At 38.6% G+C, this 13576-nt stretch overlaps 1 protein-coding gene across 1 annotated transcript in view; it reads right to left on the reverse strand.

Annotated features, from left to right (window-relative positions):
- Positions 1–8239, reverse strand: part of yes1 (YES proto-oncogene 1, Src family tyrosine kinase) — a 223507-nt gene extending 215268 nt beyond the window's left edge. Inside the window, exon 1 of the mRNA XM_074687946.1 lies at positions 7957–8239. The gene's annotated coding sequence lies outside the window, so the exon portion shown is untranslated. The remainder of the gene's footprint in view (positions 1–7956) is intronic.
- Positions 8240–13576: the final 5337 nt, after the last annotated feature.

The following is a 13576-nucleotide window of genomic DNA, read 5'->3' on the forward strand; positions in this document are numbered from 1 at the left end:
ATCACTTTTAACATTAAGAAATTTTGATTGGCAGTTTTCACTTGAGTCTCAGAAGATTGTTTTTGACAACTTGGTTAATTAATGGATGAAAAAATAGACTCATTTTGTTTTTTGCACGTCAGATAAAAAGAATGAATCTCTGAAATGTGCCATTTGGTGGTTTGTTCACGGTTTGAGTTTTCGCCAAAATCACTTGTCATCTACTTCTTCATCTTTATGCTTTAATAAACTTCTTTCAGACTCGGTGCCATGACATGGACTCGTTCCTTCTTTAAAATCCTCTGAATACAAACATCTGCTTTCTGTCTTTGTGCTTCACTTCAATGGTCTTTGAAATGTTTCGACTTTTAACCTCAACTCAGACATTAAACCTGAGCCTCTGTGAAAACACTTTTAGCAATCGTCTTGGCACATTTTGCGCCGAAGTCAAGACATAATGGAGACACGGAGCTGCAAAAAGCCACATTCAGATGAAAAAAAAAGCCCTCAAAGTTTGGATATTTGCCTGATGAGTCATTTCTTTGCTGTGTTTCTTTCTTTTTTATCATGATGAGCTGGAGGTCACAGGCGGTGATGTTAAATGGGCGCGCTAACAGAGAGAAAGCCGAGCAGTAACGAGCGACCTGTGGCGTCACGGTGCACGAGTCTGCTGCCAGAGTGTTGAGTCAGTAATGAGGTTTTATTCAGGCAGGAGCTCAGTTGGGACATCAGCGTGGACAAATATCTCTCTGTCTGAATCTGTAAACTGTGTTTGTGTGTTTGTTTTTGTAGCCTAATGATGAGCAGTGCTGGAAAAGAGACAGAGAGGCGGGGGTGTAATGAAGAGAGAGCGAGGTAGGGGCAGGAGGGTGCTGAGCGCGCGCGTGTGTGTGTGTGTGTGTGTGTGTGTGTGTGTGTGTGTGTGTGGCATTCAAAAGAGGAAGCATGCAATTGTTCCTATCGCTGATTAATTAGATCATCATTCCCTCGTAGCGCTCCTCTTCTCCTGTGCGGGTGTATTTGTGGCTCCGGTCAGCTGACTGTGGTGCTAGTGTGCTGATGCAGGAGAGGCATTAACCCTGATCTCTGTGGATGAGAGACGGCTTGGCGGGCATGCGTCTCCTGGGACTGATGGCATGCTCCTGTCTGCTGCCAATCTTGTTTCCCGGATAGCTTGCACATTTATTCACATGGACCCGTTTCACAGCCCTGTATTGATCTTTGAATCCTCATGTATGCGTACAGATGAAGGGCCCTCTTTTGGAAACATGCTGCGGTAATAAGCCTGTTGTGTTAGCGTGACGCTGTTTGCTCTTCCACCTCTGTGATCATACTACTCACAGGGATTTACAGAAATCATTTAATAAATCTGACAGATGGTTTTATAATTGACTCCTCTTGCTCATTTCTTCCATTTCCTTCTTCTCATGCACTTTTCTACTCTTCATCTCTATTTGTCTAACCTTTCTCTTCCCCAGTTTTTATTTCCCCTGCTGTGTTTCGTACCACATGAGCTTGCTCAGTCTGGATTTGTGTGGAGAGACCAGCGGATATGAGCCAGGCTGAGGTATCAGAGCCATGGCTGTCTGTCTGACGGTCCCTGTGGTACATTAGCCGTCCCTTACCATGTATTATTGATTCCCCCTCTCTAATCACCGTCTCTAGTGTTACAGATGAGCCTTTACTGCCAGCAGCGCCTACACTTCCAGGAGTTTCTGGCAGCCAAAGTCTTGGAGGCACTGAGAGGTTCAGTGGTGTTCAAGGAACAACAACAGGTGAGCTATCATGAATTCATGCCAAGGAACTGGCATCAAAGACAATTCTCGCACTTTACAATGTGGTTTTATTCAGAGTCTGTGGAGGAGAACTTCACTGGAGCGAGCCTCTGAATCTCTTCAAATCTGGTCTCAGTCAGACTAAGCATGAAACAGGCACGTAGCACCCTAGATCTTTAGCATGAAAAAGATGAACCAGGAATGATTTTGTGGTCTGTTAAAGGCTCAGTGAGGACCAGCTGTTTGGCAAAGATTGAAGTGACACAATAGGTCAGAATCTGTAGTGTTTTTTCCCAGAAGCACCATTACGTTCTCTTTGTATTTGTTTAGAAATGAAAGGAGATCAGATCTTTTTAACACTACCTTTCCTTGTTCAAGACAATATTTCACAGGTAAAACATCAATAAAAAAAAATCTCACTGTCCGCAGTTACTCATCATTCTCAGATCAACCAAAACTCAACCAACCCAATGTATGAAGGAAGGAGTGCAACCACAGGACAACATTTCAGTCAGTTGGTTCCCTTAATGGTTGGGGAATGTCAGACTTTGTCAAGTTTCAGTAAAACCAACAGGAAAAATTCTCTAAAAAGTTAGATCTTGGTTTGGCTAAATCTAACCTTTAGATAACCATAGGCCAACACTGTTTTTTACATTCTGTGTAACTAGGGACGTTTTTTCCTATGGTTGTGTAGCACTACTTTTTGAAATGTGATAAGAAGCAAACAACTCAGTTTGGAGTGTAGTTTAGTATCCAGAAGGTGAAAAGACTACCTTTTTAATGTTACTCACAGCCTGGTGCTCTGAGTCATCTTTTAAATCTCTTATAAAGACACATTTTTATAGATGTGCTTTTATTGGAGATTTTAGCTGAGCGTGTTTTAATCGTCAAAATGCTGCTTTTGCTTTATTTTTTTTTTATTTTTAACTGACAGTATCATGGGCAGTATTTTAAATCCTTTTACATTTTTTTTATCCTTTGTTGTTTTGATTGCTTCAATCCTTAATGTTTTTATTTTTACAGATGTTTTCCTTTCTTTTATTGGTGGTGGTTCTTTTATATATTTTAATATTTTTCCTCACATTTCTCTTTTACCTTTCTTTCACTTCTTCTCTTCTATTTCTTTTTACTGGTTGCTTTTATGATGTAAAGCACTTTGTAGCTTTGTTTTGAAAAGTGCTATATAAATAAAGTTTATTATTATAATTATTATTATATCAGTGAATCCTGATTATGTCCTACCAGTGCTTATCTACCAACCCCAACCTCACCAAGCAGAGCTAACGTAACCTATCAAGTATCAGGATTTTTTGTTCAACTATTTTAAATTGTGATTTTTTTTTAATTTTTTTTTTGGTATTTTACAAATATAAATTCTTCATTTTAGTCTTTGTTTATGAGCTGGGTTGAAAAAAGTTGAGATGTTAGATCCCCCAGAACAAATCTTAAAAACTGACTTACATGCAAAGTGCATTTTTGGGGAAAATACGGCTTCTAATCTAGTCTTAAAAAAGCAAACTAAAAATTAACAGAATCTAATCAGGAGAAATGAATATCATCCCAGCCCTAGTAACCTCACTCTTCACTGCAGAAGAGTGAGCATGAATGCTGCATGTGGATTTGAATGCAGACTAACAAACAGCTTAGCTGTGTTTTAACTTGAGCTCTATAACTGTCCTGTTTAGCTTTGTTCTGTCCTTTTTGTTTTTGCCAGTCTAGCTGAAGTGTCCGCCATTACTACGGATAAACCAAAGAAATTCTTGTCTTCAGAGAAAAGGACAGATCTCTCTTCTCACTGCTAAACTTTGCCTGACATGATGTATACTGAGACGGTATTAGAAAAAAATAATTTCTGCACGTATGTATCATTTAAATAGTGGATTATAAACAGGCTAAGAGCGACTATTCAAAGATCACACATGACATTCTCACAGAGCCTTTAACTATGTTCCCTAATAAATCTAATAAATCACATACAGGAGTTCAGTTCTACCCAGGTATTGTCTACATGAGAAAAACACTATTCATTATGTGACAATGCTCAGTGTCCTTGTTTTCAGGATCTCATAATTTGCACAAAGTTTAATGCAGCAGACAGCTGTAATGAAGGCTCTGTGTGCTGTTTGACTAGGATAACTCAGATTTAGACAGAGCTGGGAGATAAAGCCCACATTTTTCTGCCCTTTCAACTATTCAGGCCATGTTTGTTCTCTGATTTGAAGCAACAGATATCCCACAGTGGGAAATCAATTACACTCACACCAATATGGATCAGAGACCACTGGTGATCTGCATTTTCCCCTTCTCTTCTTTCTCTCCACTGTGCGTCTTACAGAAGAACAGAGGATTCATTTCTTTCTTTAAAGATGACTACTTTTGTGTGAATCTCTGCTGGGTGCTTTGGCATTAAGTGAAACACGGCGGGGGCGTGCTGTATGTGGGAGGAAGAGTAGGGATGGTGGGAGTGGACGGGGAGGGGGGGTTACAATGTGGGTGAAATAGCGCTGAGTCTTACCGGGCCGTTCTGATGTCATACTGACATCAGCCCCAGCCCCACCAGCTTTAAAGGCTGCACAATAACACATTAACATCCCTGAGTCACACCACAGCACTAAGCAGTAGATCAATAATCCTCTGATGTCACTAAAAGGAAAGACAAACCTGATGTATGTAAATCAAATTCACTATTATCAACCTCTAATCACTGCTTTGTTGAGAGCTTCATGTCTGCGCAGAGCTGATCACACTCCACAAGTTCACACTCTGAAGATGGAGGTGAAATAAAACTTGAAAAAGTGCGTCAGACTTTTAGAAAACTGCACGCTCCTCCCCTGATGGGCGGTGTGCGATTCGAGCCAAAGCTCAGGGTTACTTCTTTTGTTCACCCTTTTAGAAAAAGTAAAAAAGCACAGACATGAAAGAAATGTTTGTTCACTCTTTACAACAAAAGGACAAAGTCTGAAAGAAGAGTTACATCATTTAAATGTGATTCAGAGGAGGCCTTGACTAAATGTAAATAGAACCGAGTGGAGCGGGCGACACATGATGGAGTGAAGCAGCAGAATCAGACACTTAAAAGTGAAAGGAAATGAAAGGAACCAACAGACAGGATGAAAGATGGAATGTGGAGGCTGACTGATGAAGTGAATCAGCGATTAATGAAAACTTGAAAAGTTAAAGAAAAATTATAAACAGGTAATACATGTTTCACTTCTCTCTGTGGAAAAAAGATGAACTTGATATTCGTCTCCACTCAGAGCTGTTGGTAGATTGATGGATACTATTTCACCTCCCAACCTCTATTTAGTAAAGGTCTACTGGAACATGGAGACTTATGAAACGGTGTCAAAATCTCTTACTACTGTGTTTGTGTACACTGTGGCTCAGTGGGCGAGTCTCTCAATCAGAGGGAAAGAAGAAGAAACTGAACCCCCAAACTGCCCTTAGTGGCTGTGCCATGCAGTCAATGAACTGATGGGTATTTAACATACCAGTCTCTGACTGGGGTATGAATGAGTCAATGGGACATGTAATTTAAAAGCGCTTCAAGGGATCAGATGACGAGTGAGAACGCTCCATACACGTTAATACTTTTTTAGAAGGGGTTGAAAAAGGCCTCATATTTGTACAGAACTGTTTCAGGACTGCACTTGCAGATTAAATGGGAACTGAAAAAGTTCACCTTAGACCTGAAAGTTGTGTAAATCCAAAATCCCTACACTGAGCAAAACATGATGTGGTAAAGTGACATTTACTCACTAAACAGAAGTCTTGATGCTGTGAGTCGGTTCATTTCAGATTCTGCATGATCCATTTTCTTAAATTTGCTATTTTCAATACAATTTTTGGACTATGTTCAACTAAAAAAGATAATAAATAAGAATGTACTGAACCAAAACTTTACAACCATTTACTGAATCCACATCTGTGTAACATAACACTTCTACCTTCTAGGGATGAGTACTGGTGAGAGCCTCACTGTGCAATATTCATCACGATGATACTTGGGTCACAATATGTTTATTTCAGGATATCACAATATTGTGATTTACTGCGTTATTCTGCACCGTTAGGTAATTGAGTAAATACAACTTTTCTATTTCAATGTGTTTGAAATAATGAAAGTCAGATGCAGTATTTCATACATCTAACTTGAAAACATAAAGTGTATCAGGTTTGCCACTTACTGTGACATTAAACTAATGTTGCAAAAAAAATGTTTTGGGTAAAAGAAGAGGTCAGGTGGTGAAACTAATAAAAGTCACTTGGTGTAACCAGTGTTACTAAAAATCTAATATTGCGCAAAACATGACCATTAATTTATCAGTCTACTACACTGTGAAAATTAAACTTAAAATGATTTTAAAATGACTGACCCAAGAATAGAGAGAAAACCCAAATCATCAAGTTGGGGAATAAAATATTTTGAAAATACTCTGAGATTATATTCATTATAAAATTTATGGGCAATATAGAGCGGAGTAGCTCTTTGGCGCCATCTGCCACAGTGGAGGTGCAAAAGACGTGTTGTACTTCCAACTTACCTAAAATATGATTTTTTTTAACAACAATATCGATATTAAGAGTTGAAATATGGTTATTTTATCACAGGTCAAAGTATCGCAATATATTGCTGTATCAATATTTTTCACACCTTCAATCATACATGTGCACAGTAAGTCAAAAGAGGCTTTGGTGGCTGTTGTCTTTTTTTCACGTGTGGATGTGGAAAACAAAGACTGACCTGTCATCCACATCACAACTGGAAGATGACCCAAAAGACTTTCAGTCGACATCATGACTCAGACGAGGATGTCATCCACTGGTTTCTCAAGAGGTGTTCTCAAGTTCATTAAGGTTGGTCATGCTGACTCAACATCATCAAACAAGCAAAGAGGCGGAGCTGAGAGAAGCCTGCGACTACAACACACCCATACATCAGTGAAATCAAAGTGGGTCTAACTTTAAAATTTACTCAACTCCAACCCTTCCCATGGACTAGTTTTATCGTCAAATTTAGAGGGAAAACATTCTCCTTCAATACCTGGTTAGATAACTCAAAAGCCTGCAGTCCACCTGATACACAGCAGAAAGTAAAGCCATGGCAGCTACGGCGCAAATTACTTCCTGACACACCATTCAATTACAAAGACATGTCTGGGAGTCGGCGGCTTCTCGTTATGAAATAGCAGTTGACCGTCAGTACATGATACAAGCTTAATGTTTCCACTGAGTGAAAGTGAGTGAGCAAGAGCTTTACAGTTAAGAGGTAATTGTGACAGGAAGCAGCATGAGGTCACATCATCAACTTGCTTAGAGTGGAAATATTCTTGTATCCTCAAGTGTAATGAATGTGTATGTGAATGGTCTGTGTGCAAACATGAGGTCAGCCAGTAGAAAATAGTACACATCATCAGAAAAGACAAACCCTGACTTAAAGGATAAGTTGGGTTTATACAGCTTTTACATTGTTTATAGAATGAAGTAGAACAAAATACTCACCCAGAAGGCTTTCCTGATCCAAGCAGTGCTTCGGGAGATATTTAGGAAAGCCTTCTGGGTGAGTATTTTGTTCTACTTCATTCTGTAAACAATGTAAAAGCTGTATTAACTGAACTTATCCTTTAAGAACCACACCATGTTACATAAGTAAGCTTGGTAAATTACCGCAAAAAAATAAAAAAAACGGTCCTATGTCATTGTGTATTGTCAATGAAAAAAGTTACTTTCAAAAATGCAATAAGCAATCCCATAATTCTTTTTGACTTTATTTCAACCCAAAAACTGTTTGATGTCTTGTGAAAACAACTAGCAGATTAATCTGGGAATCCTACAACTATTGCTTCCATATGCCACACAGCACCCAATGCAAACTTCAGCATTTGCATTTATATAACCATAAATAAAAGAAAGCACAAAATACATCTCAGAACAACCAACAACAAGAAACCAAGACAGCCTGAAGCATTCTTTCACAATACTCATAAAGCTCAGCAAAGAAGAATGTAGATAGTTTGAAGCTTATCTCAAACCAAGGACCTGTCAATCAACAAATCAACTACAGAAAGAGGGGCACATAAGAAACCAGAAAGCAACCGTTAGGAGTAACAAAAATAAAGAGAACAGCTCATGTCGCTCATAAAATATCCAATTCAACAGACAACCAGATTTGGACAACGTAACAAAATCAGCAGACGCTTACCTGAGCTTCTTGGTAAGGTGAGTTAAATAAACTGATCCTATATCCCAGGCCTCTTTGAAGCATTTGGTCGAGTTAACTTTGAAGCAGCCGCACCAGGGTGGGTCGTTTTAGCACCCAGAGCACATTTACTTTCATCAGGCTAGTTCACTACTTTGAAAGTCACATAACACGAAGAAACGCATCGTTAGCATTAAACACCGTTAGCATTCCGTGTCGTTAGCATCCAGCGTCGTTCGCGTTAAGCATCGTTAGCAAACAGCTTCACAGGTGCTGCTCACCAAAGGGGGCGGGCTGAGCCTCGTTGGGGTGTTTGGGTTACAGAACATCTGCAACTTGCTCTAAAAAAATAGAATATAGAAGATAATGTTATAAGTAAAAAGCTGATAGCTATTTTTCAACGTAGTACTCTACACCCTTGAGGATTATCATTCAACTGCAGGCAGCTAAAGTTGTATTTTGGCCTTTTTCACATTAGACCCTATGATGTACTTTTTTTTTTGTGAGTATTTTTATTTTCTGCGTAGATAGAATGTGTCTTTACAAAAACTTTACTTAACATTTGTTGTCCAATTTATCAAATGTGATACAAAAAATATAAACATAATAGTATAGCAATATTTTGTGGATTTTCTCAAGAGGGGTAATAGATATTCTAGTTTAAAAAAAAAAATCTGTTTATTTTTCTTGGGCCAAGCTTTACTGGGTTAACATCCAGTTTTGCTACAGGCTAATATAAAGAGGAAATCACAGCAGCAAGTAGTTAAAATACAATGTTGCTGGTTCTAAAACTTAAAAAAAAAAGAAAAAGAAAAAAGCAGTGAGCAGATAAAATAGAACACATTAAAAATATATGGTTGTGTATTATACACTGTCAAGTTTCAACCGCTTCTTGAGCTATTAACCTTAAGATGTACTTTGTAAAAAAGGAAAAAATGGTTTGAGAATTATGAAATTAAGCAACTCTATAGTTCTCTTATGTTTTGTTTGAGAATAATAATAACAAGAAACAAATAAAGAAATAACAGGTGGTAAGCCATAGAAATTAACATACTGAAATAGTAGCATTTTAATTTCCAAAGTTAAAACAGGTTATTTTGAAGTGCAGGCTCTACTGTTTGTAAGCAAAGCTGGATATAAATTAAAAAAAATGGAATACTCTTTAATGGGCCTCTGCTTAATGCAGTTCTAATTATTTGAGAGGGGTCTAATTTTCAACTCACAACTTCAGTTTGACAGATAGAAACAATATGTTGTACTTGTGTATTTTAGAGAGACTTAAAAGACATATAAACTATTGTAAAGTTCATGGTTGTAACCTTTAACATTCTCACCAGGCTGACCCATCTCTGTACCTTATAGTCATTTGCCCCTTTTATACCCGTTTGACCAACAGTAACATCTTCTTTATCAGCATCTCTTGCAGTTTTTTAGCTTCGGTTTGGTTTTTGTAATGATTGCAGGCAAAATAAATTTAATGGTCTCATAAATTAATCATTTGGATAATTAGGATTTGAACTTAACTCCAAAACTATCCTGGTAATACCGCTTAATGTCACAGGAGATCCCTCAACTGAGGCTTATTAGAAAACTAATTATGCGTCATACACGTGAACTTTCAGTCTTATTATATCTAAGTTGTAAGGGTTAGGATAGCTGAGTTCTTTTTCCACCCACAGTAAGTCTGTTCGAAAAAGTAGGTGGTGTAAAAATGGATCTTATCCATCATTCCTTTTCACTCTCACAGCGGTTAATTCACACTCTGCCATTCATTAATTTAATTACTCCATGGCCGAATGGGCATGACCCATCTCAGGTGCCTTCAGCGCTTCTTATTATAGCGCACAGGGGGTCTTGTGGATTCAGCTCATCTGTTGTATTTGCTCAGTGTGGCACAAAGAGACCTCTCGGGCCCGACGCAATCTCACCTCATTAACATTTTAGGTGACGAGTCTGTCACGGCCTTAATTAACAATTCATGAGCGGGGCTTATAGCTATATTAACATTTTACAGCCAATAAATCAGCTTTTCTAATCTGCTGTGTGTGTGTCTGCATGCATAGACCCATGTGGATGTGCATGTGAGGCTCTGTGTGAGTGTGGGCGGCATTTGTGTACATCCACAACAACAGGCGTTTATACTGCTCCCTTTGTTTCCCAGTCTGTCGCCTTGTCTGCCTCTGACCATGACATGTGTTTGAATTTCTCTAATCTTGTGCTCTAATCATGGCTGCGCAGTGAATCAGACACATTTCACTTCTCTTTTTAGTGAAACAAGGAAAAAAATCACAGCCTACAACTTGATCCGGAGGAGGTCATTCACAGTGTTATGCCAATTATAGCCTAAAAACACAAATCTGACTAAGTACGCACAAATGCAGGTGTCAGCCATGATGGAGAGGTTGACTAATTAGGAGTTTCTTACAATCACACAACTGTTACAAAGTGACAGCCAGTCTCTGTCGTGACTCTTTATAGAAACAAAATGAAAGCGAGGATAGAGAAGAGACATGATGAGACTAAAATAATGATAAAATTGATTCTCTGAGGTGTCCTTTCTGCTTACTTTACCTCTTTAAGCAAATGTTTCAAGGACATCTGTGAGTCCAACAGCATGAGCGAGATCAAGAGTGTCTTGCTGCATCAGTGCATTGTACATTAGTGAATGCACATGTTCATCTTGTGTCTTTGACGACTCTAAAGCTTAATTTTCCAAAAAAGAAGACTAAAAGTGCCCCCCTTCCTAAGTTAGCGCTTCTAAGGGTATACACTCATTCTCTAAAACAAAAGGGGCACTGGAAATGCAATAAACAACAAGCTTGACAAAGCAATCATTCAGTCTAATACAAAGCATTCTGGGAAACAAGGGCAGAGGGACTATTTTTACAGTTTAGGATTTTTACGGAAGTGAAAGAAAAAAACTTTAAAATCATTTCACTGAGTTGAATTTCCCTAGGGGTAATACAGAACATATTCGGTTTTTAATTTATTTCTTCAAACATTTTTCCTTCATTGAATAAGACAACTGAAGAGAGAGCCGATACATCAAAGGTGTACACAGGGTGCACTCAAAAAACACTTGGCACCCCAAATCAACAAATTTCTAAACCAAGTTTATGTTTTATTTATTTATTTATTTATTTAACCTTTATTTTGGAGGAAACCTCACTGAGATTCAAAACCTCCGTTTCAAAAATGTCCTGGCCAATATAGCAGTAGTAAACAGAGTTTTAGACTTACATAAAAAAGTCATACGACATCATACAAGACATGTAGTTCATAACACACACACACAAAAATTAAAGAAGCAGATATTTACCAGAATCAGCCAGAATATATGCTGCTTTCCAGGCAACCCATAACTCGTGCTTTTCCCACCTGTTACTTGTCAAAGTGCACTTGAATGGCAGGTGAACTCATACTCCGAGTTACAACTTTTGACGTCACATTACTTGTTTTTGTAGTGTATCATAGCCAGGTATTCGTCTAGTTTTATTCATCTGCTAATGTTAACACATCATTGGCAGCTGCTCTGGCGTTAGCTAGTTTTCAGTGCTTTAATCAATACAAAATCCATTTCAATACAACATATTTTACCGTAAAATATAAAGTATAAGCTTCTGTTACCTAATGTGCCATTCTTTCCTCCTCCATTTCACTCAAAGGAGCAAGTTGGAGGCTCCTTTGGTGATTGAAATGATTAAGAATTATGCTTATAATGTCTATAATGTTGTTTTGAAATTCTTGCACTCAAACCAAAGTCGCAATTTGCCTGGAACACTTTTAAGTCAGAACGCAGAATCTCAACTGGTCTGCCTCCAAGTCTTTCAACTTTCCCTTAAAAGTATTCAATTACATGAGTTCAGCAAGTTAAACTCTTTTTGTAAATCATTTCAGGCAGAGGGAGCAGCAAATTTAAATGCCCTTTTTCACAGTTCAATTCTGACATCTGGGACGGTCACCACATAAATTTCCTCAGAACAAAGACTGAAGGTTCCTATCTCTTCTGATTGATGTAGGTCTGAAGGGTAGGAGGCCAAGAATAACCTTGTAGACAAGAAAGCGCCAGTGTTTTGGTTTGTGTCTGTATGACATCCATGAAGAAAATAACTGGGGTTTGATATTGTTGGTGTTTTTTTTTACCAGGTTAACCTCTCTGTGTCTGTTTTGCTCATCAGATAACTTTCCTCAAATGAGTCTGGCTGTGTTCGAGGTTTCAGTCCGTTTTGAAGCAGATTTTCTTAGACATTGTCGTCCAGTGCTCATTGCTTCATGCTGGGTCCATAGTTAGCATACAGACGAGGCTATCTTTGGGTCTAGGTAAGTGTTGCACCAGACATTCTCCAACTATCACTGCTAATACTTAATCAGAGAGATACCGTGTTCAGTTATAACATACAATCCTCAGTCCTCTTCCTCACTGTGAGGTATCATGTTTATTACTGTGTGCAATATGGCTCTGACATCACTTTTACTGTCATTTTTAATATCATGTTTCTTTATCATTGAAACAGGATAAGTACTGGTAGGATTAGCATCGTCACTATCTGTTACTTAATGGAGCGTGAGTCTGAGTCAGCGTTGAAAAACTACCTCTGAACATCCTGAGCATCCCCTGACAATTACTCCATTAGTGTGATACACAGCTTGCTTTGTAAGGGAGCCTGTTTTACTAATGTTTTCTTTTTATTTAACCCTAGTCCACTTAATATTTCAGTAAACATGTACCAGAGTTTAGCATTATTATTTGATGCTCTTTGCATTACTCTGATTTTAATTGAAAGCAACTTGGCAGGATTTCCTGTAGGGTTGCGAAGTTTTGTCTTATCAGGCCAATCATATCATACTATAAAGTTATACATCTGTGCTCTGACTAGCCCTTTATGTAAAAAAAACATTAGATAATGTTTGTTCTGGTATATGCTGAGAAAAACTGTTTATTTAAACCACAAGTTTTTGAAAAATCCATCAGTATTTAAGGCCTGAGGTTTCAGAAAAAAGATGAGTTATCAAAGTTCAAAAAGTTCAAAAAGTTCTTGCGATGAGTATATCAAGATAAATATGTGATCGAAACATCACGTCTCATCCTCTGTTTTACTGTGGAGAGTTCAAGGAGAGGAGAGTTTAAAAATTAAAGCGCAGACCCCACCACAGCACCCAAAGGCAGCCCCCTTGACCCCACTTTGAACAGCACCTGTGTAGGCAGTGTGTGCAGGCCTTGGCGCTCACACTGAGTCACACAGTGCAAGTGTAGCTCTATCATAGTGTACTGCAGGTGGTGCATAGCTGTTGTCTGGCAAATGAAAGCGATATTTGCAGCACTGATCTGCCTCCTTAGGTGTTGTTTGGTTTCTTGTTAAAGCATACAGAAGCATGTTTACTGCACCTACAAGGACACTTAGCTCCGGCTGAATTCATCTGGATTCCCTTGATATAAGTGGTGGTGTAATACCTCCACATCACAGACCAAAAGCAGCTTTTTGGAGGATAAACCTGCTTTGTGTCGCCTAGATAGCAGCCTTGAAAGCCACCTCTGAGATGCACCTGCAGGCTTATTCCAAGTCAAGCTGGAGACCAAGGTCAGGAAGATGTTGGATTTTTAGGATTCAAACGCAGTCTTTGT

The sequence above is a fragment of the Halichoeres trimaculatus genome, unplaced genomic scaffold (genome assembly GCF_033239565.1).
Source record: "Halichoeres trimaculatus isolate MK-OKI-2021-1 unplaced genomic scaffold, fHalTri1.1 fHalTri1_scaffold_15, whole genome shotgun sequence".
Lineage (NCBI taxonomy): Eukaryota > Metazoa > Chordata > Actinopteri > Labriformes > Labridae > Halichoeres > Halichoeres trimaculatus.